The sequence below is a fragment of the Schistocerca piceifrons genome, chromosome 11, assembly GCF_021461385.2.
Source record: "Schistocerca piceifrons isolate TAMUIC-IGC-003096 chromosome 11, iqSchPice1.1, whole genome shotgun sequence".
NCBI lineage: Eukaryota > Metazoa > Arthropoda > Insecta > Orthoptera > Acrididae > Schistocerca > Schistocerca piceifrons.
This window is the reverse complement of record NC_060148.1, coordinates 4,209,661-4,235,894: the sequence shown is the minus strand read 5'-3', so window position 1 is coordinate 4,235,894 and position 26,234 is coordinate 4,209,661. Positions and strand designations below refer to the sequence as shown.

The 26,234-nt window shown below is 42.0% G+C and overlaps 1 long non-coding RNA gene across 1 annotated transcript in view; it reads left to right on the top strand.

Moving 5' to 3' along the window:
• Window positions 1-25,489, top strand: part of LOC124720236 — a 47,331-nt gene extending 21,842 nt beyond the window's left edge. Inside the window, exons 3-4 of the long non-coding RNA XR_007006092.1 lie at window positions 22,561-22,672; window positions 24,634-25,489. This is a non-coding gene — a long non-coding RNA (uncharacterized LOC124720236). The remainder of the gene's footprint in view (window positions 1-22,560; window positions 22,673-24,633) is intronic.
• The last annotated feature ends 745 nt before the right edge of the window (window positions 25,490-26,234 follow it).

Sequence of the window (26,234 nt, the reverse complement as noted above, 5' to 3'; positions counted from 1 at the left end):
AAGTAAAATGAACATAATACCTTGTATGGTTTCGAAGGAAAAAAAATTATTCTTTTACTAGCAAAATTTAACTTTTTTGTACATTAATTATTATAAAACAGTTTCTGATTGTTTGGTGGTTCTCAATTTACTTGTAATAACTTATTACCATCTGCAGTGCAAATTGACCAAATTTCATGTTTCTAACCCCATTAGTTTATCAAATAATGGTACCTGAAAGTAAAAAATGTAGTTTTGGGAAAAATCCATTTAAAGTTTAATATTGCAATTCTAGTATAGTTATTGATGAGAATTACTTACCACTAATAAATATTTTCTTGCACCAAACTGAGCATCATCTGTATCATACTGGTCTTCTTTTCTTCTCTTGATCCCTGTTCTTTTCAGTCTGGCTTCTTTTGTGCATTTTACGGTAGCCATATGTTTTGCGGATTCTCTTTATCTATTTGCACCATGGATTTTGCAGTATTTCCACTAGATTTTATGACCAATAATTCCAAAACATTCAGTTTCTAATTAAACCATCATAAACACCAATTTTGAGGGTTGTAAGCTGAACGAATACAGTTTTCAGTAACCGGTTCCAAATGACAGAATTCACACATTCATTTAAATTTTGGGATTTCCTGTGAAGACATTTCTTCAACAAGGCATCTTTACAAAATAAATATGGGTTTAATTTAATTTCATTTAATTAAATGCTGTGCATTATCTCTGCATGGCACAAAAAGGAAGGTGTGGCATTTCAGTGCCGGATTGCACAGAGCGTCAGGAAAACAGTCACGTCTCACAAAAAATTGTCGTATATATATGAAATAAAAACTGTTTCATGCAGGGAAGACCAGGCATTTCAAATATGCTAAAATCTAAAAACCAAATTTTTGAAGCCCACTTGCCTTCCGTCTCCCCTTAAGCACCTTCTTACTTCCCACTGTCGAAGAGCAATTCGGCGATGGCGGTTGCATCTTTCAGCACGATTGAGCACCTGTTCGTAAGGCACGGCCTGTGACATAGTAGTTACTTCTACATCTACATCCATACTCCGCAAGCCACCTGACAGTGTTTGGCGGAGGGTACCTTGAGTACCTCTATTGGTTCTCCCTTCTATTCCAGTCTCGTATTGTTCGTGGAAGGAAAGATTGTCGGTATGCCTCTGTGTGGGCTCTAATCTCTCTGATTTTATCCTCACGGTCTCTTCGTGAGATATATGTAGGAGGGAGCAATATACTGCTTGACTCCTCAGTGAAGGTATGTTCTCGAAACTTCAGAAAAAGCCCATACCGAGCTACTGAGCGTCTCCCTTGCAGAGTCTTCCACTGTAGTTTATCTATCATCTGTGCTTTCGCGATTACTAAATGTTCCTGTAATGATGCGCGCTGCTCTCTGTCGGATCTTCTCTCTCTCTTCTATCGACCCTGTCTGGCACGGATCCCACACCGGTGAGCAGTATTCGAGCAGTGGGTGAACAAGCGTACTGTAACCTACTTCCTTTGTTTTCGGATTGCATTTCCTTAGGATTCTTCCAATAAATCTTAGTCTGGCATCTGCTTTACCGACGATTAATTTTATATGGTCATTCCATTTTAAATCACTCCTAACGCGTACTCCCAGATAATTTATGGAATTAACTGCTTGCAGTTGCTGACCTGCTATATTGTAGGTAAATGATAAGGGATCTTTCTTTCTATGTATTCGCAGCACATTACACTTGTCTACATTGAGATTCAATTGCCATTCCCTGCACCATGGGTCAATTTGCTGCAGATCCTCCTGCATTTCAGTTCAATTTTCCAATGTTACAACCTCTCAATATACCACAGCGTCATCCGCAAAAAGCCTCAGTGAACTTCTGATGTCATCCACAAGGTCATTTATGTATATTGTGAATAGCAGTGGTCCTGAGACACTCCCCTGCGGCACACCTGAAATCACTCTTACTTCGGAAGACTTGTCTCCATCGAGAATGACGTGCTGCGTTCTGTTATCTAGAAACTCTTCAGTCCAATCATACAATTGGTCTGATAGTCCATATGCTCTTACTTTGTTCATTAAAACGACTGTGGGGAACTGTATCAAACACCTTGCGGAAGTCAAGAAACACGGCATCTACCTGTGAACTCGTGTCTGTGGCCCTCTGAGTCTCGTGGATGAATAGCGAGAGCTGGGTTTCACACAATCGTCTTTTTCGAAACCCGTTCTGATCCCTACACAGTAGATTTCTAGTCTCCACAAAAGTCATTATACTCGAACATAATACGTGTTCCAAAATTCCGCAACTGATCGAAGTTAGAGATAAAGGTCTATAATTCTGCACATCTGTTCGGCGTCCCTTCTTGAAAACGGGGATGACCTGTGCCCTTTCAATCCTTTGGAACGCTACGCTCTTCTAGAGACCTACGGTACACCGCTGCAAGAAGGGGGGCAAGTTCCTTCGCGTACGCTGTGTAAAATCGAACTGGTATCCCATCAGGTCCAGCGGCCTTTCCTCTTTTGAACGATTCTAATTGTTTCTCTATCCCTCTGTCATCTATTTCGATATCTACCATTTTGTCATCTGTGCGAGAATCTAGAGAAGGAACATGACAATAACATCCCTGTAATAGACTGGCCTGCACAGAGTCCCGACCTGAGTGCTGTAGGAAACCCTCGGGATGGTTTGGAACGCTAAATTCGTGCCAGACCTCACCGATCGACATAGGTACCTCTCCTCAGTGCAGCACTCTGAAGAACGGGCTGCCATTCCCCAAGAAACTTGCCCACACCTGATTGAATTTATACCTGTGACAGTGGAAAGTGTCGTCAAGGCTGAGACTGGGTTAACACCGTATGGAATTCCAGCTTTACCGATTGAGGGCGCTACGAACTTGTAAGTCATTTTCAGCCGTGTGCCCAGACGCTTTTGCTCACACGGTGTACGTGACCACGGTCTCCGGCCGGCAGGGCCAGTACACGGTGGGAGAAGCCCCACAGGACGTTCTTCACTTCGGTGACAGCTTCACAGGCTGTGCTGTGTGGACCCTCCCCACTGACACAAGTTTTTCTGTATTGCAATCTCCCTGTAATATATCCTATGTTCCCGTAACCCTCCTCATCTTGACCTCAGTCATCATTCTTTTTCCCATCTGTCCCCTTCCTGGTGTCCATTCCGGCACTACACAGCACTCTATTGCATCAAAACACACAGTGCTTTCACTTCTCTCCTTTTGCTTTACCTCCCTCTCTTCCATCCTCTGTCTAACCTCCCGACGGCACCTAGCTGCCCCACACTCCCCCCACCTCGTCCCTCCCACAATGTGGCTTTGGCAGCCATACAGTGGTGTGTGTGTGTGTGTGTGTGTGTGTGTGTGTGTGTGTGTGTGTGTGTGTGTGTGTGTGTGTGTTCCTATGATTGCCATTTTGGCTGAAAGCTTACTTGTTTGACAGCATTTTTGCTGGGCCTATCTGTGATTCAACTCCATTACGAGGTTTGGCCGGAAAATACGTATAATGTCTTTGTTACAAGTTGCATTCTCCACCAGGTGGGACTACTGCTCAGTCCGAGTCGGAGCAGTCTGCGAGTGCGGCAGCTTGTTGACAGTCACCCTTTTTCACCTGCCGTCGGCATCGAGCTCTCAGAGAAACAGCGCGTCAACATCAAGTTTTTTGCAAAGAAGCTAGGCAAGAATGGCTGAGGTTTTTGAGTGTCTGGAAAAAGTTTACGGAGACAATTCTCTGAAGGAACCAACCGTGAACAAGTGGTTAAAAAGGTTCCGAGATGGCCGAGAAGAAGTGAACGGCGGCCCTCGCCCGGGACGCCCGTCGACATCGAGTTCCGATGCAAATGTCGAACGAATTCGGGCTCGTGTTCTTAAAGACCGTAGATTGACAGTCAGAATGATTGCTGACGAGCTGTCAAGCCCCAAAACAATCGTTCACGAAATCCTGACACAAAAACTTGAAATGAACAAATTGTGTGCGAAAATCGTACCGAAGCTCTCGATGCCAGAACAGAAAGCGAAGAGGGTCGAGTGCTGTGAGGATTGGTTGGAAGCAGAGGAACGAGGGGACTTTCTCGACCGAGTCATCACTGGAGACGAGTCCTGGTTTACGAATTCGATATGGAGCTCAAATCTCAAAGCGAGGAATGGAAACTAGCTGGAGAACCGAGAACAAAAAAGTCGCAAAAATCGAGGTCCAATGTGAAAACAATGTTGATTGTTTCCTTTGATTCTAGGGGCATTGTTCACAAGGAATGTGTTCCTCCCGGCCAGAGAGTGAACAGAAATTTTAAAGTCGACGTTCTGACACGTCTCGGAGCTCGTGCGGCCCGAGTTTGACCGGAGTTGGCAAAAGGGGGCAGGTGGATCCTTCATCACGACAATGCACCCGCTCACACGTCGCTCGTTGTGCACGAGCTTATACGTATTTTTCGGACAAACCTTGTACATGGCGAGTAGCAACTATCCTTTCCATAATGCCAATTTTCCATCCTGGATTCTCCATTGTTCATACATATCATACATAAACTGCAACAAAATTGCAAGGACCATACCACCATCTCATTTTTCTGCAGTGCTACGGTGCAGTGAACGTAAAGGCAAATTTGTAGTCAAGTGCTACAAATGTCAGAGTGTAGTTACATTAGTAAGCAGCACTTTAGATGTTGGAAAAATTGACACACATTGTAATGATAGCATAAATTGTGTTCTGTGCTGTAAATCACTCTGCCATTCTGTTAATAATTCAGAGCTGCTTCATTGGCTTCGATCAGTTACCCAACACTCTAGTCTGTGACTACGTTAAGGATTAACCTGTGCCCAGGATTGAGATTGTTCATGTTCGAGCCTGATTTCTACATTAAATTCTCGTAACCGAAGCTCTCTCCTGCAATCTGTATTGTCTCGACAGCTGTGGGCAGGACTGTATTTGAAGGCCTTGGTCAACAGGTGAGTGACCTCATTTGTGTCCACAGATCTCTTTGTGGGCCGAGTCACCGGGCAGTTCTGTGACACTTTTGGCTACTCTGATGATATAATGAACCAGTTCTCTGACATCCCAGAGAGACAAGACTGTATCGGTGGCAGTCCATACCGACCTCTGCTGGCAGCTTTCACCACCTTGTGTTACTTTTGCGTGCCGTGTAGATCTGGTCAGATGCAGAATCCCGGCCGCCTCCTACAGTGTTCTGACCGCCCGGCCCCCCATTGTGAAACGTGAGGAAGATTCACAGCAAACTTACTTGGCAGTTTGTGACTGCTTCCCATCTTCTACCTGGCTCGCTTGCAGAAGTTTCGTATATTCTCCCTGAAGGTTCTGGAGCAATAAGGGTACATGAATGCTACCTGCACTGTCCAGTAATGTATCCTGTACGGCATCTGACACCACGGCCTGCAAGACGGGAAGCCACAGAGAACGCCAGTTAACATGAGACACGAAACAGAATGTCGAGGTTTGGAGTCTTTCTCAAACTATTGAGTAAAACCGATTGATTCTCTCTCATCTAATAGCCTCATTCGGCAGGTTCGTAATGAAGTACCGTCTATCATTTTGTTAAAAACCAGAATTATTGTGATGTTTTCATATTAAGTAAACTATTGCAAAAAATTGAATAGTTGGGATGGAAAAACAAGGATTGCTATGAATTTGCATTTTGTTTGTGTTGCATCATACTTTCTGCATAGAAAATGCAGCTAAATGTATTGAACTAGTCTTTAAACTTGGGAGGAGATCTCGACAAAATGGATTGTATGAAATGGACTTGGTTCAGATCGTGCCAGAACATCTCATCTGTATCTTACGGATGGTTTGGGATATAGAAACAAAATTTTGGCAAAGGATAGCATGTAAAGAGAAGAGTATTTTTCCATATACTTAAAATGCAAAACTTCCTTATCTTCATAATATTTAAATAACTACAGATTTTTCAATAAAATAATATAAATTTTTAAGGGACATTGGTATGTGGGGACAAGTGGATTGTTGTGGGGTTTTGCAACAACGTAAATAAAGAAATTAAGTGTTTGTTTTTCTACAGAAAATGGCCTTTTAATAAAATGTTGACTTTTCTTGCTCTCAGCACTATTTCAGTACTGTCACAATTGCAACTACATTTGAATGGTTCTATGATGGACTGTTGTAAGCTCTGCTGTGTTTTGGTAAAAGGAGTAAAAGAAGTTAGGTACTGTCAAAACCAGCCGTCATATTTTCCCTGCCATGACAGTACAAACAACAAGATGTGTTGACACCATCTTAGAAGACGAGTCATTGAGGATTGTGCCTTATCTGGTACATTACATCAGTGGCAGACAAGGGGAGGGGGCTGCAAGTGGAGGGGGCCGGGTTGTCTCTGTTTGTGGATGGAGGGGAGGGGGTATCCAGATATTTTTAATAAAGTCCCAAACAAGTCCAAATATGTTGAGTATATAAGAGACAGCGTTGAGTTAGTCCGTGACAATTCTCAGCAGGTCTGTTAACAATTTTTAGAATATTTAGGAAACACGGCTCGGAACCTAAAAGCTGCAGCACGAGAAGTGATTATACTGCTGCCAACATATTTCTGCGTAAGAATGATGAAGATAAGGGAAATTAGGGCTTGTGTGGTGGCCTGTATAGTTGATTTTCCCTCCCTCTGTTTACGAGGAGGGGAGGGGTTCAATAAGTAATACAACACTTTTTTCTGAAAGCAGGTTGATTTTATTCAGAATTCTAGTACACCATATTATTCCCCACTTGCTCGGCTGCAAAACACTATTATTCAACACGATCTCCATTCAGTGTGACAACCTCATGTCACCTTACTGGAAGGGGCTATAAGCCCGCACGGTACAACTCTACTTGTCGACATCGGAGCCATTGCCTCGCTACATACGTGTACCGGTCCCGTGAAGTGCGTCCCCAATCGGACCAAACAGACGGAATTCGGAAGGTGCGAGATACGGACTGTAGGGCGGGTGAGGAAGAACAGTCGAACGAAGTTTCAAGGGTTTCTCTCAGGTGTGTGGGCTTGTGTGAGGCCTCGTGTTATCGTGGAGAAGGAAAAGTTGATTTGCATTATTGTGGCAGTGAACATGCTAAATTAATTTCTTTAAAGTGTGCAGCCAGGTCAGCACACAGTAGGTCGGACAGGTTTGTGCGACCTCAGTGCTATGAGGACAGATACCTAGCTCAGTGGCTCACGTGGTTTTGTTCACTGCCAGGTCTCTGCAGACATTCTGCAATCACCGATGAGTGTGTGCGTGCTGCTCCTGTTTTGCACCAAAAGAAACTCGATGGCAGCTCTCTGCTCGGAATGCATGTCCGTTACAGATGCCATTTTGACGGCTACATGTAGTGCTGCCAGCTATTGGAACTTCGTGAAAATATAGGGACTGAAATTCTGTGATGTCCTTCAACAAATTCTGAATTCTTTCCAACTGATATTGACTGAGCAAGTGTTGCATTACTTATTGAACACCCCTTGTATGAGTGGAACAGGAAAGGAAATGATTAGTAGTGGTACAAGGTAAGCTCTGTCATACGTCATACCGTGTCTTGTGGCGTATGTATGTCAACATAGATAATGAGCTGGATGCAGTTATTCTGCAGGAAACATATGCTGATGACTGTACCATCTACACAGGTTTACTGTAATTACAGTTAAGTCAGTATAGAAGACACGATTGTGGAAGTTGTGGAACCCATCTTAGCTTTTTATCTATGTTGGGAAAAACTGCAGAGGATATATGAAAATATATTCAACAGCACCTGGGAAAAGATGGGCTGGATATTGCAGTGAACGGATGAAGGTTAACATGATGCCATGTCTGTCTGATGTACATGGAGAAGTAAAACAAACAATTCAGAAAAGTCAATCCACAAGCTGTGTTCAGTCTCTGTGTCAATCGTTTCTTAAATATCTGTGGAGTTTCTGCACTCATATCTATTCCTGTTTTGGAACTGTAGAGAATTTGTCATTTTTTTGTCATCTACTTATAGATTGTAATTACTTGTAGAAAAAAAAATGGACAGTTTGAAATAATTGCCTGGTATTTGCTGGAGTGCTCAATACTATTCCCAGTCATAATAGGGAAAGGGGAAAATAATTGTAAGCTGTTTGGAAGGTATGAAAGATCCATCTATGGCAAACCTTAATAGACGTGCAACAAGCTTGCTCTTTCCAGCTGCATGTGATTTTTATCTTTATGACCTACATCAACTTTAGCTGTACAGCACTGGAGGAAGTAAATTTAGTCCGACAATATGTGCAGTAGCCAAAAATGACTTTGGATTAAAGACTTGGCAAATTTAAAACCCCAGTTGAGTTTTTAGTGATGGAAGGAACTGTTACACACAATGCTGTTAACTTTCAAAAAATTACTTGAGAATGTGCTTATAATGTTAATGTAATGAAAGTTAGGTGATGTTATTTCTACTGAAGAAGACACCTGTAGTGACACTGAAACCCAGTCATTGCTTATTACAATAAACTTTATGTAACCAATTTGCTGTAAACATCATTTGTTGCAAGTTTATACACACTTGGTGCTGTCAGCCATGTTTAAAATTGTGACAGTTCTGTCACTTTTTGCTTCAAAAAAATGCAATGATATGGGCATTAACATTGACAAACAAGGAAGGGGGAGGGTAAATAAAACAATACCATGTGAACTAGCATCATGATGCTACACGCAGGTCGACGATATAGTCAGTTCGTAGTGAAAATATGTCTGTTACTGATAAATCGGATATATGCACAGTATGTGACAACCATTTTCTGAGCACTGCTGGTGATTTAAATAAAAATATATTTTTTGCAGGGAGTCATATAATACTCTTGGCAAATGACTTTCTGAGATTGTTGTTTGAAATACTCACTGATACAGACAAGGGGGAGATTGAGTCAATAATTAAATCACTGAAGACTAAGGACTCTCATGGTTATCATGGAGTGCCTAGCAGAATATTAAAGTACTGTGCTGCACATGTTAGCCCTGTACTTAGCCATATTTGTAATTTTTCCTTTAGGAATCGTCAGTTTCCTGAACGATTAAGGTATTCGTAGTAAAGCCGCTTTATGAAAAGGAGAAAGGAATAATGTAGAAAATTTTGGACCCATTTCTATGCCATCAGTGTTTGCTAAAGTTATTGAAAAGGCTGTGTATGTAAGGATAATAGATCATTTTTTATCACACAGTTTGCCATCAAATGTATGGTTCGGCTTCAGAAGTCCTTTAACAACTGAAAATGCTATATTCTCTTTTCTCTGAGGTGCTGGATGGGGTAAACAAAAGGTTTCAGACGCTAGGCATATTTCTGATTTAACTAAAGCATTTGATTGTGTTGATCACAAAATATTGCTCCAGAAGTTGGACCATTACGGAATACGGGGAGTAACTCACAATTGGTTCACTTTTTACTTTAAGAACAGGCAGCAAAAGGTCATTATTGACAATGTTGGGAATGCCTGTGATGCGGGGTCTGAGGTGGGTAGGGTCAAATGTGGGGTTCCCCCGGGGTCAGTGTTGGGGCCACTCCTGTTACTTATTTATATAAATCATGTGCCCTTTAGTATTAAGGGTAACTCTAAAATAGTTGTTTGCTGAGGACACTGGCTTGGTAGTAAGGGATGTTGTGTGCAACACTCTGTTTCAAATAGTGCAGTTCATGACATAAGTTCATGGCTTGTAGAAAATAAACTAATGCTAAATCACAGTAAGACTCAGTTTGTACAGTTTCTAACACAAAATTCAACTAATTCTGACGTTTTAATTTCACAGTATGGACATACGATTAGTGAAACTGAACAGTTCAAATTTCTGAGTGTTCAGATAGATAATAAACTTTTGTTGAAAGCCCACGTTCAGGATCTTGTTCAAAGACTTAATGCTTCCATTTTTACTATTGAAATGGTATCCAAAATAAGTGAGCATTCAACACTAAAATTAGTCTACTTTGCATATTTTCATTCGCTTATGTCGTACGGTATTATATTTCGGAGTAACTCTTCCCATTCTTCTTGTTAACAATATTACCTTATTCCCAACAATAAGCAGCTTTCACTCTGTTAATACTCGGCAAAAATAAAACCTGCATTTGGATTGGACTTCCTTAACTCTTGTGCGGAAATGTGTGCAGTATACTGCTGCACCCATTTTCAGTAAGCTACCACAAGAATTAAAAAATCTTAGCAGTAATCCACGTGTGTTAAAGTCGAAACGTGAAGTTTCCTCATGCGTCACTCCTTCTATTCTGTTGAGATTTTCCTTGAAATCTTAAGCTGATTCTTGTTGTATTGTTGATTGCATTTACGTAAACTTATGGATTGACTTTTTTCGGTTTCAGAGACATTTTATTTTTATGTATTATTACTTTTATGTTGTAATTTCATGTGCTGATATGTTCCATGACCTTGGAGATTTGCTCCTCAATTTGGTCCTATGGAACGTGACGTGTAAATAAAATAAATAAATGCTGGATTATCAATTCAGGAAGAAGTTCGTCAATCATCGATTAAATGCATTGACAGAACTATAAAGAAAATGTTGCAATGCTATTTAACCATGAAAAAAAATGGCCAAACTGTTCCAAATGGTTGAAACTTAACTTATGCTTGAAGCTGCTGATGTTCTGGCTGTAGCACTGGAGTATTTGGTAGAAATGTAAGAGCTTGATAAGGAGCATGTGCTGAAAGAAATAGATATTTTAGGCATCTCCGTACAAATCGATAAGTGTGTGGACGTTGCTCTTAGATTGATGGCCTAGGAAACCTTCAAATTTATAATTAGATGGGACTTCCACGAATCATTACTGTTTGTGTCACTTACAGTGCAATACTTCTGGACCATTTATCTCTGTCGCATCATCCAAGAGCAGTTTCTCTGAAACTAATGATAAATCAAGAATGACTAGCCAGTCGAGCCATTTTATCAATTGAAAGGAGATCAGTTTAAATGACATAATTGGGAATGTTGTTAAAATGAAGGCAAAAACATACGTACAATAGCAATATTTATAAAAACTAGTGTCCTGTACTGTGGTTACCAAACTGATATTATAATTTTGCAGGCTTTGTTTTCAGGCATCAAAATAAAAGATAATTTTCTTATTTTGTTGCTCTCTACCTGATAATTGCTGTGCTAAATGTTGATATACACTGCGAGTTTCGACCGATATCTTTGAGTGTGTGTATCACTGTTCAGGCCAGTTCAGTTCAATTACGGTAACATAAATATGTGGATGCTGGATACCACATTTGTATGGAAATGACATTTGTTGGACTCAAATGGTTTTCAGCTTGCAGGGATAGCTTGTATATTAGAGAAGGAAGAGAGAAGTGTGAAACTGTGCAGTGGGTCCAAAAAATGTTGTTACGTGGTACAGAGGGGGATTTCTCACTCTACAAAGAGCCCGAGGAAGAGGAATTTGCATTTTATAAATATTTTAGAAACCTGAAACACAATTTTTTGTTAAAACAGGCTGCACCCATAATTGCTAAAAGAAAGTGTTATGACCTGCCATCACACCCTGTGAGAGACAATTTGTTCAAGGTTAAGTTTAGTTACTGGTTCGGTGCAAATTTTTTTGCAATAGTGATATTGTCCTCAATACCTTTCCCTTCAAGATTTAAAAGTTTTCTTTACATTGTGTCTTTCGCTTTTAATAGTTAAACTGCATTGCAGTGAACTAGTGAAACCACGTAAATGTTGACCACTGATGCTTCCAAAACTGTTTCACACACAGTCCAGAGAGCTATTTTACAGTGAATAAGACTGCCACAAATATGTATGTAAACAAAAGACTCTGATACTTCACGTATGTTGTTGTTATTGTCTTCAGTCCTGAGACTGGTTTGATGCAGCTCTCCATGCTACTCTATCCTGTGCAAGCTTCTTCATCTCCCAGTACCTACTGCAACCTACATCCTTCTGAATCTGCTTAGTGTATTCATCTCTTGGTCTCCCTCTACGATTTTTACCCTCCACACTGCCCTCCGGTACTAAATTGGTGATCCCTCGATGCCTCAGAACATGTCCTACCAACCGGTCCCTTCTTCTAGTCAAGTTGTGCCACAAACTCCTCCTCCCCAATTCTATTCAATACTTCATCATTAGTTACGTGATCTACCCATCTAATCCTCGGCATTCTTCTGTAGCACCACATTTCGAAAGCTTCTATTCTCTTCTTGTCCAAACTAGTTATCGTCCATGTTTCACTTCCATACATGGCTACACTCCATACAAATGCTCTCAGAAACAGCTTCCTGACATTTAAATCTATACTCGATGTTAACAAATTTCTCTTCTTCAGAATCTCTTTCCTTGCCATTGCCAGTCTACATTTTATATCCTCTTTGCTTCGACCATCATCAGTTATTTTGCTGCCCAAACAGCAAAACTCCTTTACTACTTCAAGTGTCTCATTTCCTAATCTAATTCCCTCAGCATCACCCGACTTAATTTGACTACATTCCATTATCCTCGTTTTGCTTTTGTTGATGTTCATCTTGTATCCTCCTTTCAAGAAACTGCCCATTCCGTTCAGCTGCTCTTCCAGGTCCTTTGCTGTCTCTGACAGAATTACAAAGTCATCGGCGAACCTCAAAGTTTTTATTTCTTCTCCATGGATTTTAATACCTACTCCGAATTTTTCTTTTGTTTCCTTTACTGCTTGCTCAATATACAGATTGAATAACATCAGGGATAGGCTACAACCCTGTCTCACTCCTTTCCCAACCACTGCTTACCTTTCATGTCCCTCGACTCTTGTAACTGCCATCTGGTTTCTGTACAAATTGTAAATAGCCTTTCGCTCCCTGTATTTTACCCTTGCCACCTTCAGAAGTTGAAAGAGAGTATTCCAGTCAACACTGTCAAAAGCTTTCTCTAAGTCTACAAATGATAGAAAGGTAGGTTTGCCTTTTCTTAATCTTTCTTCTAAGATAAGTCGTAAGGTCAGTATTGCCTCAGGTGTTCCAATATTTCTACGGAATCCAAACTGATCTTCCCCGAGGTCGGCTTCTACCAGTTTTTCCATTCGTCTGTAAAGAATTCACTTCAGTATTTTGCAGCTGTGACTTATTAAACTGATAGTTCGGTAATTTGCACATCTGTCGACACCTGCTTTCTTTGGGATTGGAATTATTATATTCTTCTAGAAGTCTGAGGTATACTACACACAAAATACTTTGCCATTGTTGCAGCCAAAATGCTGCCTCACTGTGAATGTTGTTCTCCAACATGGAATTAATTGGCTGACATTCATACGCAGCTGGAAATCGTCCCGAGTATTGTCAAAAGATAGGCAGTTGCTGCGAAGCGGTGCGTCGGGAGAGCTGCCGAGAGCTGTGTACCTCCTATACTGGTACCGGAGGTACCTTGAGTACCGTCCTCTCCTGTGAGTCGAGTGTCCTCTGCAGAAAGTACAGGAGCCGCCATTACTTGTGCACTCAAATGTGAGTGGCACGTCAGTGGTAGATCCGGGCCTGCCGTACAACGTGGAAGGGGACCGGGGAGGACTCGGAGTGTCGTACCGATCCCCGTAACCGACGAGTTGGAGTTGAAGTTTTTCACTGAAACTGGAACTGACTCTGTGGGACTCACTTCACCTGTTTGTGGGGAAACCTGTTTTATCAGAGTCAGGAGGAGGCAAACGCAATAGTGTAGGGGTCTACTAATTGTAGGCAGTTCGAACATACGGCGAATGATGGTACCACTTGGAGAAATGGCTGCAAGAATCGGGAAAGGACACCGGGAGCCCTCAGTGTGTCTGCCCGAAGGTGTTATTCAGTATGCTGAAGAGCCTATTCCAGCAGCCATTGAAGGGACAGCATCCAACCGACTGCACGTTATCCCACACTTTAGAACAAATGCCTGTCCGGGCTCTGAGGTCATTCTTGGGTCATTCCAGTGACTGGAATAGACAGCTGAGAAGACCCGACTTGTGCTTAGTTTGTAATGGAGCTCACCAATAGAGCCCTTTTTTTTGTGAGACATTATACGATAATTAAAGTAGTTTTCGAAAACTGATCACTTAGTATGATCATAAGGTAGGTCTTGCGATCAATTCAAATTTGGAAGTATATTTAAATTAAAACTTTTATTATTTCTAAAAGTTTGACTTGCATTATTTATATGTACAATTTTCTCACTCTTATTATTATTGTCACTGAATTATCCTTTATGCTATTTGATATTTCACGCAACTTCAAAATGTAGTATCAATAATCGATACAGAAATTGTAAGTTCTTTGTCGATACAACTCTGAGGTCATTGGTCAGCAACGTGATTTTGGCCACTCGCGTTTTGGCTGCGGTCGAGAGTTGTTGTTTTTGTGTGTTTCTCGATAAATATGTGGTATCCACAGCGCACGTGGTACTTTATTTTTGTGATCAGAGATTTTCTAAACAAAAATCGTGGACTCCTGCTTCGTGATTTTGGTCGGTCTGGTAACAGTCAAAACCCACACCTTTTTCATCTGGAGCAGCAAAGGAATCGATCGTCGCCTAGACGACGAAGCCACGTGCACGGTGGCTATTCGGCAGCATCGAGATAAGTGACATCGTGATTATCTCTACAGATTACTTTACATCTGTCAGCCACACCGTGACGGTGTCTTTACGGGAATAACTTTGCATCGTAGTAGTGAGGGTCCGTGATAAGTTTTAACGAAGCTCACAATTTGCGGCACTGATCGTGGCCGCTCGTTTCAGAGTCGAGTGGAGGACTGAACCGGAGACTCTGAAGATTGTGTGACAAGCTAGGCTGTCACTTCCTGGACCTGTGCTATAGGGCTGAGAACTGCATGGTCCCCTTAAATGAGTCGGGTGTGCCCTACATGGCAGAGGGCAGCAGGTAGCAGACTGTGTGTGGGGTGCGATTTTTAGGTTAGACGGCTCTCCGTCCAGTCCAGACAGTGATACTTGTACGATACAGGGAAGTATCAGTGTAAGATAGAAAGAAATGTCGCCCGCAGGTGAGAGTATTAAAATCTTAATGGTTAACTCTCGAAGCATTCGCAACAGAGTGCCAGAGTTGGAAGTGCTCGTGAAAAGTGGTGAAGCTCGCGTAACACTAGGTACAGAAAGTTGGTTGCAAACTGAAATTGATGGCAGTGAGATTTTTGGGAAAAATTTGAGTGTGTATTGACAGGATAGGCAGATGGGGAATGGAGGTGGTGTATTTGTTGCTGTAGAAGAGTCGTATCCACTGAGATAGAAATTGAAACTTCACGTTGTTGGAGAGAGGCGCAGTATCGATGGCGGGTGTAAAATACTTTTATCCTTCTGTCGCCCACCAGACTCGTCTCCTGATGTAACCGAAGCCTCCAGAGAGAGCTTTGGTTCACTTGCACGTACGAGTTCCCCGATCGTACTGTAATCGTCGGTGGAGACTTTAATCGTCCGACAGTTAATTGGGAAAATTAGTTCTGTTTCTGGTGGGCACGATAAGACAAGCTGTGAAAATTTACTAAATGCCTTAACTGAAAACTACTAGAACAAATAGTTAGGGGCACCATTTGTGATGGAAATGTGTTGGATCTATTGGCAACAAGCAGATCTGACTTCTTTGAGGATGTCTACATCAAAACTCGTATCAGTGAGCGTGATGCAGTTGTGGTGACAGTGATTACCAAAGAAAAAAGGACAACTAAAACAAGCAGAAACTAGTTAAAAAAATCGTTAGTGTCATCTCAATGAAGAACTTGAAACTTCCAGCACAGTGCAGGAGTGTGTACAGGAACTACGGGTAAAGTTTAAAAGAACAAATGACCATGTGCTGGATAGATACGTACCCAGTAGAACAGCTAATAATGAGAGAGAACCTCCACAGTAGACAGCTACTGTGAAGAAACTTCTAAAGAAATGGAGTTTACTGTGTAATACGCATAAAACAAAGCGTCGGGCTACAGATGGAGAGGTGCCGAATGAAATGTCAGCTGTTAAGAGCAATGTGTGATGCCTTCAGTGACTACGACAGCAGAATGTTGTCAGGTGATATTTCACAAAACCCAAAGAAATTCTGGTCATATGTAAAGGCTGACACCAAAGTTGTCCAGCCCCTAGCAAATGAGCCAGGGACTGTAATTGAGGGTAGCAAAGCACAAACTGAAATGCTTAACTTCATTTTCAAATGTTCTTTTACAAAGGGAAATCCAGGAGAATTACCCCAATTTAATACTTATAACACAGAGAAGATGAATGAAGCAAGTATTAATGGTGTTGAGAAAAAGCTGAAGTCCTTAAAATTGAACAGAGCTCTAGCGCCCTATGGAATCCCTCTGATTGTATACTGAATTTGCCGCTGAGTTAGCCCTCTTCTTACTATAATCTATTGTAGATCCCTTGAACAAAAGAACTGTGCCCAGTTCTAGGAAAAAAGCGCAGGCCACACCCGTGTACAAGAAGGGTAGAAGTGATCCACAAAACAACAGTCCAATACCCTTGACGTAGGTTCGTTGTGGAATCTTAGAATGTTTTATGAGTTCAAACATTATGAGGTATTGTGAACAGTGTGACCACCTCAATGCCAGGCAGCACGGATCCTGAAAATGTCAGTCACGAGTAACCCAACTCGCACTTCTCTCGCAGACGTACTGAAAACTTTTGATCGAGGTGATCGGGTAGTTGCAGTATTTCTCCATTTCTGAAAAGCATTTGACTCAGTACCACAGCTAAAGGGGTGTCAAGTGAAATTTGTGACCGAATTGGGGACCTTTTCGTGTGGAGGTCACAGCGTGTTATCTTGGGTGCAGAGTTGTCATCTGATGTAGATGTAACTTTAGGTGTGCCCCAGGGAAATGTGTTGGCACCACTGCTGTTCATGTTGTGTATTAATAACCGTACAGACAATGTTAATACTAAAATCAGACTTTCTGCAGCTGATGCAGTTATCTGCAATTAAGTACTATCTAAGAGAAGCTGCATATTCATATATTTATTCAGTCAGATCCTGAGAAGATTTCAAAGTGGTGCAAAAATTGTAAACTTGCTTTAAATGCTCAGAAATGTATAATTTTGCAGTTCACATAACGAAAAAAATGTAGTACCCTATGACTATAATATCAGAGTATCACTGCTGGAATCGGCCTACTCATACAGATATCTAGGTTTAACACTTTGTATGGATATGAAATGGAAAGATCACATAGGATCAGTTGTAGGCAAAGCAGGTGGTAGACTTCAGTTTATTGGTAGAGTACTGGGGAAGTGCAGTCGGTCTACAGGCGAGACTGCTTACAAACCACTCATCCGACTGGTTCTACAATATTGCTCAGGACTGTGGGACCCATACCAAATAGGACTAGCAGGGTATGTCGAACATGTACAGGCCAGCACGAATGGTTTCAAGTTTGTCTGATTCGTGGTAGTGTGTCGCAGAGACTGAAGGAACCGAACTGGGAGACTCTGGAAGACCGATGCGAAGTATGCCGAGAAAGTCTACGAACCAAGTTTCGAGAACTTGCTTTAAATGCTGACCCTAGGAATATACGACAACCCCCCCCCCCCCCCCCCCCCCCCCCCCTACGTATCGCTCAAATAGGGATCGTGAGGATAAGATTAAAATAATTACTGTAGGTACAGAGGCATTCAAAAAATCTTGCACTTTGTACACGAATGAAATGGGAAGAAACCCTAATACTGGTACAGTGGGATGTACACTCTGCCATGCACCTCACAGTGGTTTGCAGATGCAATGCCTGAAGGTTTCAGTCCATTTCTTTATCGAACATTATAAATGCCTGGCCACTTCCAGATATATTCCACTTAATACCGGTACTCTGATTCTAACTGTAGTATCTCTTCCACTTCAAGTTGCAGACATACTGGCATACATTTCATTGTAAAATATTAAATCACATAGCGGTATGTATAGAAGTCCACTTTAGAAATGTAGTATAGAGCAAGTAATTAAGTACACTCGTGTTCTACAATTCATAAGCTGCCTCACTGCTTCAATTAATCTTTTGTCATTCATTATAGAATTTTATCTAAAAACAAAGATTATGTAACTTACCAAATGAAAGTGTTGGTATGTTGATAGACACACACACACACACACACACACACACACACACACACACACACACGCAGACATCTGTAAAGGCAAAGAGTTTGGGCAGAGATGTCAGTCGAGGCGGAAGTAAAGAGTACACCTTCCGGGTTAGAGGACTGGAGTAGGTGGTGGTGGGAGGGTGCACGGGACAGGTTTTACACCGGGGGCGGTTACAAGGGTAGGAGCCATAGGGTAGGGAAGGTGGTTTGGAGATTTCATAGGGATGAACGGAGAGGTTACAAAGGTTAGATGGCCGTTGGTGGAGTGGGGAGGATTTCATGAAGGATGGATCTCATTTCAGGGCAGCATTTGAGGAAGTCGTATCCGATCAAAGGCAGAGCCACGTGTGAAAGCACCCACATGATTTACCAACTGACCTGCCTACGCTGTGACGCATTCTATGTGGGAATGACCAGCAACAAACTGTCCATTCGCACGAACGGACACAGGCAGACAGTGTTTGTTGGTAATGAGGATCACCCTGTGGCTAAACATGCCTCGGTGCACGGCCAGCACATCTCAGCACAGTGTTACACCGTCCGGGTTATCTGGATACTTCCCACCGACACCAACCTGTCAGAACTCAGGAGATGGGAACTTGTCCTTCAGTATATCCTCTCTTCTCGTTACCCGCCAGGCCTCAACCTCCGCTAATTTCAATTTGCCGCCCCTCGTACATCACTTCTCACTCGACTACATCTTTGCCTCTTTACTTCCGCCTCAACTGACATCTCTGCCCAAACTATTTGCCTTTACAGGTGTGTGTGTGTGGGGGGGGGGGAGGGGGGGGGGGGCGCTAGAATGTATACCTCTCCCTTTTTCCCCCTTAGGTAAGTCTTTGCGCTCTCGGGATTGGAATGACTCCTTACCCTTTCCCTTAAAACCGACATCCTTTCATCCTTCTCTCTCCTTCCCTCTTTCCTGATGAAGCAACCGTGGGTTGCAAAAGCTTGAATTTTGTGTTTGTGTGTGTTTGTGTTTCTTTTTGTTTGTGTCTCTATCAACATACCAACGCTTTCATTTGGTAAGTTACATCATCTTTGTTTTTAGATATATTTTTCCCACGTTTAATGTTTCCCTCTATTATATTGATTATAGAATTGAACATTTTAACAAAATAACAAAATGGAACAAATTATAGCAAATGACAAAAATAACTAATATCAATAACATAAAAAGTGCGACAAAACAAAGTTAGGAGATCCATATGTGGCTGTATATCGGAAGGAAATGCGTTTCGGGATCATGTGGTAAATGGATGATGTCAGCAATCAAAACTTTCTTCCTGAGAAACCTTGACGGTGATGTGATGGCCAGTTTGGACGCCGCCATTTGAAATGCATTGTGGAATGTTCAGACACGACACATGACATTAGGTGACGTGATGGGCAGTGAAAACTGACCTTCATTAGAGCATAGACTGCACACGATATCAATACTTCAATTTTTAGTTTTTGTGGTCTTCAGTCCTGAGACTGGTTTGATGCAGCTCTCCATGCTACTCTATCCTGTGCAAGCTTCTTGATCTCTCAGTACCTACTGCAACCTATGTCCTTCTGAATCTGCTTAGTGTATTAATCTCTTGGTCTCCCTCTACGATTTTTACCCTCCGTGCTGCCCTCCAATGCTAAATCTGTGATGCCTTGATGCCTCAAAACATGTCCTACCAACCGATCCCTCCTTTTTGTCAAGTTGTGCCACATACTCCTCTTCTCCCCAATTCTATTCAATACTGCATCATTAGTTATGTGATCTACCCATCTAATCTTCAGCATTCTTCTGTAGCACCACATTTCGAAAGCTTCTATTCTCTTGTCCAAACTATTTATCGTTCACATTTCATTTCCATACATGGCTACGCTCCATACAAATACTTTCAGAAACGACTTCCTGACACCTAAATCTATACTATATGTTAACAAGTTTCTCTTCTTCAGAAATGCTTTCCTTGCCATTACCAGTCTACATTTCATATCCTCTCTACTTTGACCATCATTAGTTATTTTGCTCCCCAAATAGCAAAACTCCTTTACTACTTTGTCTCACTTCCTAACCTAATTCCCTCAGCATCACCCGACTTAATTCGGCTACATTCCATTATCCTCGTTTTGCTTTTGTTGAATTTCATCTTATATCCTCCTTTCAAGTCACTGTCCATTCCATTCAACTGCTCTTTCAGGTCTTTTGCTGTCTCTGACAGAATTACAATGTCATCAGCGAACCTCAAAGTTTTTATTTCTCCTCCCTGGATTTTAATACCTACTCCAAATTTTTCTTTAGTTTCCTTCACAGCGTACTCAATATACAGGTTGAATAACATCAGAGAGAGACGACAACCCTGTCTCACACCCTTCCCAACCGCTGCTTCCCTTTAATGCCCCTCGACTCTTATAACTGCCATCTGGTTTCTGTGCAAACTGTAAATAGCCTTTTGCACCCTGTATTTTAGCCCTGCCACCTTCGGAATTTGAAAGAGAGTATTCCAGTCACCATTGTCAAAAGCTTTCTCTAAGTCTACAAATGCTAGAAACGTAGGTTTGCCTTTTCTTAATTTAGATTCTACGATAAGTCGTAGGGTCAGTATTGCCTCACGTGTTCCAATATTTCTACGGAATCCAAACTGATCTTCCCCTAGTTCGGCTTCTACCGGTTTTTCCATTCGTCTGTAAAGAATTCACGTTAGTGTTTTGCAGCTGTGACTTACCAAACTGATAGTTCGGTAATTTTCACATCTGTCAACACCTGCTTACTTTGGGAATGGGATTATTATATTCTTCTTGAAGTCTGAGGGTATTTCGCCTGTCTCATACATCTTGCTTACCAGATGGTAGTTTTGTCAGGACTGGCTCTTCCTTTTTGCCTTCTTCATTTACTGCGTTTTTATATTTTCTCCTTTCATCAATTAAATTCAATGTTTCTTCTGTTACCCAAGGATTTCTACCAGCCCTCGTCTTTTTACCTACTTGATCCTCTGCTGCCTTCACTATTTCATCCCTCAGAGCTACCCACTCTTCTTCTACTGTATTTCTTTCCCCCATTCCTGTCAATTGTTTCCTTATGCTCTCCCTGAAACTCTGTACAACCTCTGGTTTATTCAGTTTATCCAGGTCCCATCTCCTTAAATTCCCACCTTTTTGCAATTTCTTCAGTTTTAATCGACTGCTCATAACCAATAGATTGTGGTCAGAGTCCACATCTGCCCCTGGAAATGTCTTACAATTTAAAACCTGGTTCCTAAATCTCTGTCTTATCATTATATAATCTATCTGATACCTTCTAGTATCTCCAGGATTCTTCCATGTATACAACCTTCTTTTATGATTCTTAAACCAAGTGTTAGGTATGATTAAGTTATGCTCTGTGCAAAATTCTACCAGACGGCTTCCTCTTTTCTCTCCCCCAATCCATATTCACCCACAATGTTTCCTTCTCTCCCTTTTCCTACTCTCGAATTCCAGTCACCCATGACTATTAAATTTTCATCTCCCCTCACTACATGAATAATTTCTTTTATTTCATCATACATTTCATCAATTTCTTCATCTGCAGAGCTAGTTGGCATATAAACTTGTACTACTGTAGTAGGCATGGGCTTCGTGTCTATCTTGGCCACAATAATGCGTTCACTATGCTGTTTGTAGTAGCTTACCCGCACTCCTATTTTCTTATTCATTGTTAAACCTACTCCTGCATTACCCCTATTTGATTTTGTATTTATAACCCTGTATACACCTGAGCAAAAGTCTTGTTCCCCCTGCCACCGAACTTCACTAGTTCACACTATATCTAACTTTAACCTATCCATTTCCCTTTTTAAATTTTCTAACCTATCTTCCCGATTAAGGGATGTGACATTCCACCACTACAAGCACAATCACATAAATTTGTAAGTCCGACTGGGGACCTCGTTTAGTTTTGCTGCCCTAGGCCTGCAGTAGTTTAACTTGCCACTGCACCTCAAAAAAACCTCGAACTAGTGGCAGTTTTCATACCAAGTGTTGATGGAAAACCACATCAGCCTCACATTGTCAAAATTAACAGATCCAGTGATCTTTCTAGATATTATTGAACATTTTTGTCATTTCAGATTTTGGCGATGCCTGCTTTGGTCCAGACTGCTGAGCAGAGAATGGTTGAATGTAGTGTGGCACTGTAAATTATTGACTTTTGCTTATCCCTTGTGTAGCTGCCTCATTATCATATGTATGCGATTGGACTGTGTGTGGATTTAAATACATATTACTAGAATGTATTCAGTGTTGTAGAACTGCCGTTAGTGCGACACAGTGGATGTAGATGTGTAGAAAATGCTGTCCGTGTACTTTGCTTGACGATATTTTATATCTTAGAAGCATGTCCAGTTTGTGCTAAATAAAAACAGAAAACAAAAAAATGTGATAATTACATGTTTACTGACAGTTCATAGTTAAGACAGCTATGTAAATTAGTATGAATCTGTGTGTGAATGATAATTAATGTGAAATGAATCTGTGTTAAAATGTTCAATTTGCTGTTAAGGGGTTAATGATTCAAATATCTGTTTATGAACAGTTCCCTGCAGCACAAACCAAATGGGAGAAGTTGACGCCTGTGAACATTAATCGTCAGCCTATTTGTTGCCGCAATGGAAGAATCGCTGGACGCTTCCTTGCCGGTCGACACGGTGAGAATGGATCCCTTTTCTTTTCGTTCGTTATTTCATTCATTTGTCCATTGTGATCTGTAGATTTCCTCGAGGCCAAATTCCAGGTCGCTGTATACAGCAACAAACTCAATTGGTACCCTGATGGATTTTTTGTAATTTATGTGCAACATATGTGAGTAATAAAAGGTGTACAACTTTGCTTCTGCCGTTTTTTTTCCCCCCGACATTTGAGGCTTTAATGAAACAAATTGGTTACACACGTATCATTCAAAGTATTTTCCATCGCTGGCCACTACTTTCTCCCATCTTTCGGGCAGTGTACGAATCCTGCGTCGGAAAAATGGTTCATCTTTTGAAGTGATCCACGAATTGATCCAATTTGTGACTTCTTCGTGAGATCGGAAGTGTCGGTCAGGCAGGCCGTGCGCCATTGATCTAAACAGGTGATAGTCAGAGGGAGCAATGTCTGGAGAATACAGCGGGTGGGGTAGGACGTAACCATTTGAACGTTTCAAAGTACGTTTTGACCCTTTTGCAATGTGGGTTCGAGTGTTGTCATACTGCAAAATCACTTTATCGTACCTCCCACTGTATTGTGGCCGTTTGTCTTTGAACGCTCTGCTCGAACATATTGTGTTCGATAACGAGCACTTGTGATTGTTCAACATGGTTTTAAAACCTCATAGTAGATGACACCGAGCTGGTCCCACCAAATGCAGAGCACGATCGTGGAGCTGTGAGTATTCGGTTTGTCCCCGGTCACAATGCGATGCAGAAATCCCTTTTGTTTTTTCTCTCTGAAGCAACTGTTCACAAACGCCATTCAGTGTCTTTCGGTTTCAGCTGCCACGGGACCCCAAGTTTCTTCTTTCTGAATCGTGCCCATAGCCTTGAGATGTTTTGAAATGGCTCGCTTTGTCACTCCCACTAATTGTGCGAATTCTTCCCGAGTTTGATGGGAGTGTTCACTCGGCAATGTCTCCAATTCTGCATCTTCGAAAACATTCTCTCTTCCACCGCTATGCCGGTCTGCGAAGGTAAAATCACTTATGACACGTTCTTTCACTAATACCGTACGTAATAGAGAGCGTTCGATGAGACTAACCTGCAGTTTTCTTCATATTGAAATTAAACAGTAACACCTCCCGCAAATGACTAGAATTAGGCTCGTAAACTGACATTTTCAATCGAGAACAACTTTATGATGCAGACGCAAATGGGCTAATGTTTGTACGAGGTTATGTTGACAGAGGTCCGAGCCAACTGTCTGACATCTGCGATCTGTTTCTTTCAACCGCTAATTTCCACTGTCGCCACCTATCGGTAAATGGCAGAAGCAAAGTTGTACACCTAGTACGTATTGGAATACGTGTCGGACGTGTCTGTTAAGATACAGCTCTCCTGAATTTACTTTGCAGTTTCAGTTTTTATGATGAACGTGCATTTAATATGGTGTGTGTGTGTGTGTGTGTGTGTGTGTGTGTGTGTGTGTGTAAAAGTAAAGTTAGGTTATGCTACAGATCACTCCTGTTACCACCCACTATTTCCCCCATTCACGTTCGTTGGCTTCGTTAACTTTACAGTCAGATTATCACTCTACTACCTAACCCAGACCTCGTGCTATGCAACAGATCAGTCTGTGCACACCACCGAAAACACCTAAAGGTTAAACTGTTCATGGCTGATATTCGAGAGGTGTGAACACAAACTTCTGTTCGGAAAGTCCGAGAGATTTTTGAACAAAGTCAAAGGCAGTAGTTTAGGAAGTCTCGCGTGTGGAAGGAAGACAGTATGAGGAGGAGAAAGGGTGGTTGTGGAAGGGGGGGGAAGAGGAGTGGATACATATTTCAGTAATTTGGTGGCACTTGATGTGTGCCATACCAGTCTTCTATTTGTTTTACTTACAGCATCGTATCACAGGCCTGCTTTACATGGCACGAATCCACCTCTGAGTGTCGATTACTACCTTCCTGTTGTAGGCTATGGCGAGCTTGAGAGGTCTTCAGCAGCAGCAGCAGCAGCAGCAGCAGCAGTCACCGGCAGCCGCGGACTCGACCACACCCACCCGCAGTGTCAATCCCACCGCGGCCGCTTCACCACGCACCGCAGCGGTCTGCAGAACTGCCTGCCTCTCGCTGTCCCTCACATCTCTGGGGACCGGCAGGAGCTTCGCGGCACCCTGTCTGCTGTATCCCGCCGCTATGTGGAGGCCGCCCTGCTGCCACTTGTTCTGCATGTTGACGTCGGCCCCCGACTGCGGCAGAATTCCGCAGTACAGTGCGGTGGAGTGTAGCCGCGATCGCGCCGGTTGTTCGAGTCTGTTCCCCTGGCAGAGACCTCGAGGACTTTGGCCGCGTCTCCGTTCTCTGTGCATTTTGAATCTGCTTCTCGACGCCTTGCTCCTTTGCGGTATTATTTTCCACGGAAATGTGTTGCCGCAGTGTAAAATCTGAAAATCTTTATAACCGTGCCAATTACGTGCTAAAAACCCAGTTGCGTGAGCAGCGTGTAAGACTTGACAACTTGGTCCAGTATGGGGAAGGAGATTTTGAGGCTACACAGAATTACTTGACAACATTTTCAGAATTGAAAGTGTAATGCCAGAGGGTGGTGTTCCACATTACATCTGATTTGGGAATCACCCTGCAAAATCCCCTGTTCAGGGTTACCTTTGCTAACCCAGGAAACTAATTTTTAGCAGGCCACATATTTGAGGCATATCCTGTAATTTTAATGTGCGGAATTTAAAATTTAACTGTGGATCTCCTTAAGCGGGGATTTGCATATTATTTAATGTGATTGAAGATATCTGAGTAAAACAAATTTTCATTTCAACATGTAAATTTATTCACTAAAACCATCTATTAACTTCACGTACAAAAATTGACTGTCAAAACTGTTAACAAGTCTGTTGGTGTTGAAATTCTGTTTAATGACTGAGTGTATAGCAGTGTTACTGGCTCACCTGTGAATTTACACACTGATAAACCACAGTGAAAACTGAAACTTTGAGGTGGGATCAAAAAATACCTGGAATGCTGCAGTTGGATGTGCACGCTTTGTTGTTACGTGTTGTGGTACTAGCTGGTGTTGGTTATGGGTATTCCACGTGGCTCAGTAAGCTGGCATCAATTGGAGTTCAGTGGTTTGTTTGTTGTGCTCTGTTGTTAGTGTTTCTGTTCGCTTCCCTTGGCATTTAATGACACGGTTTACAACGAGCAGAGAGTCTGCATGAAATTTTGTTTCCTGTCGGGGAAAACTGCAGCAGAGACTATTGGGATGCTTCGGCAAGCCTTTAGTGACGATGCTTTGGAGAAATCGCAGGGCTAAGAGTGGTTCTCTTATTTCAGATCTCGCAAAACATCAACTGAAAACGTGCCACACTGTGGTTGTACTTAGACATCAAGAAATGATAAAAACAATTGCCACAATCAATCAAACGAGCAATTCTCAGAGGACCATTGACCAAATTTCTCAGGAAAGAAACGTGTCACGGAGCACAGTCCAGTAAATCTTAACTGAAGATTTGCACACGAGACGGAGTCTGCAAAATTTGTTCCTCGCTCACTCGCAGGTGACC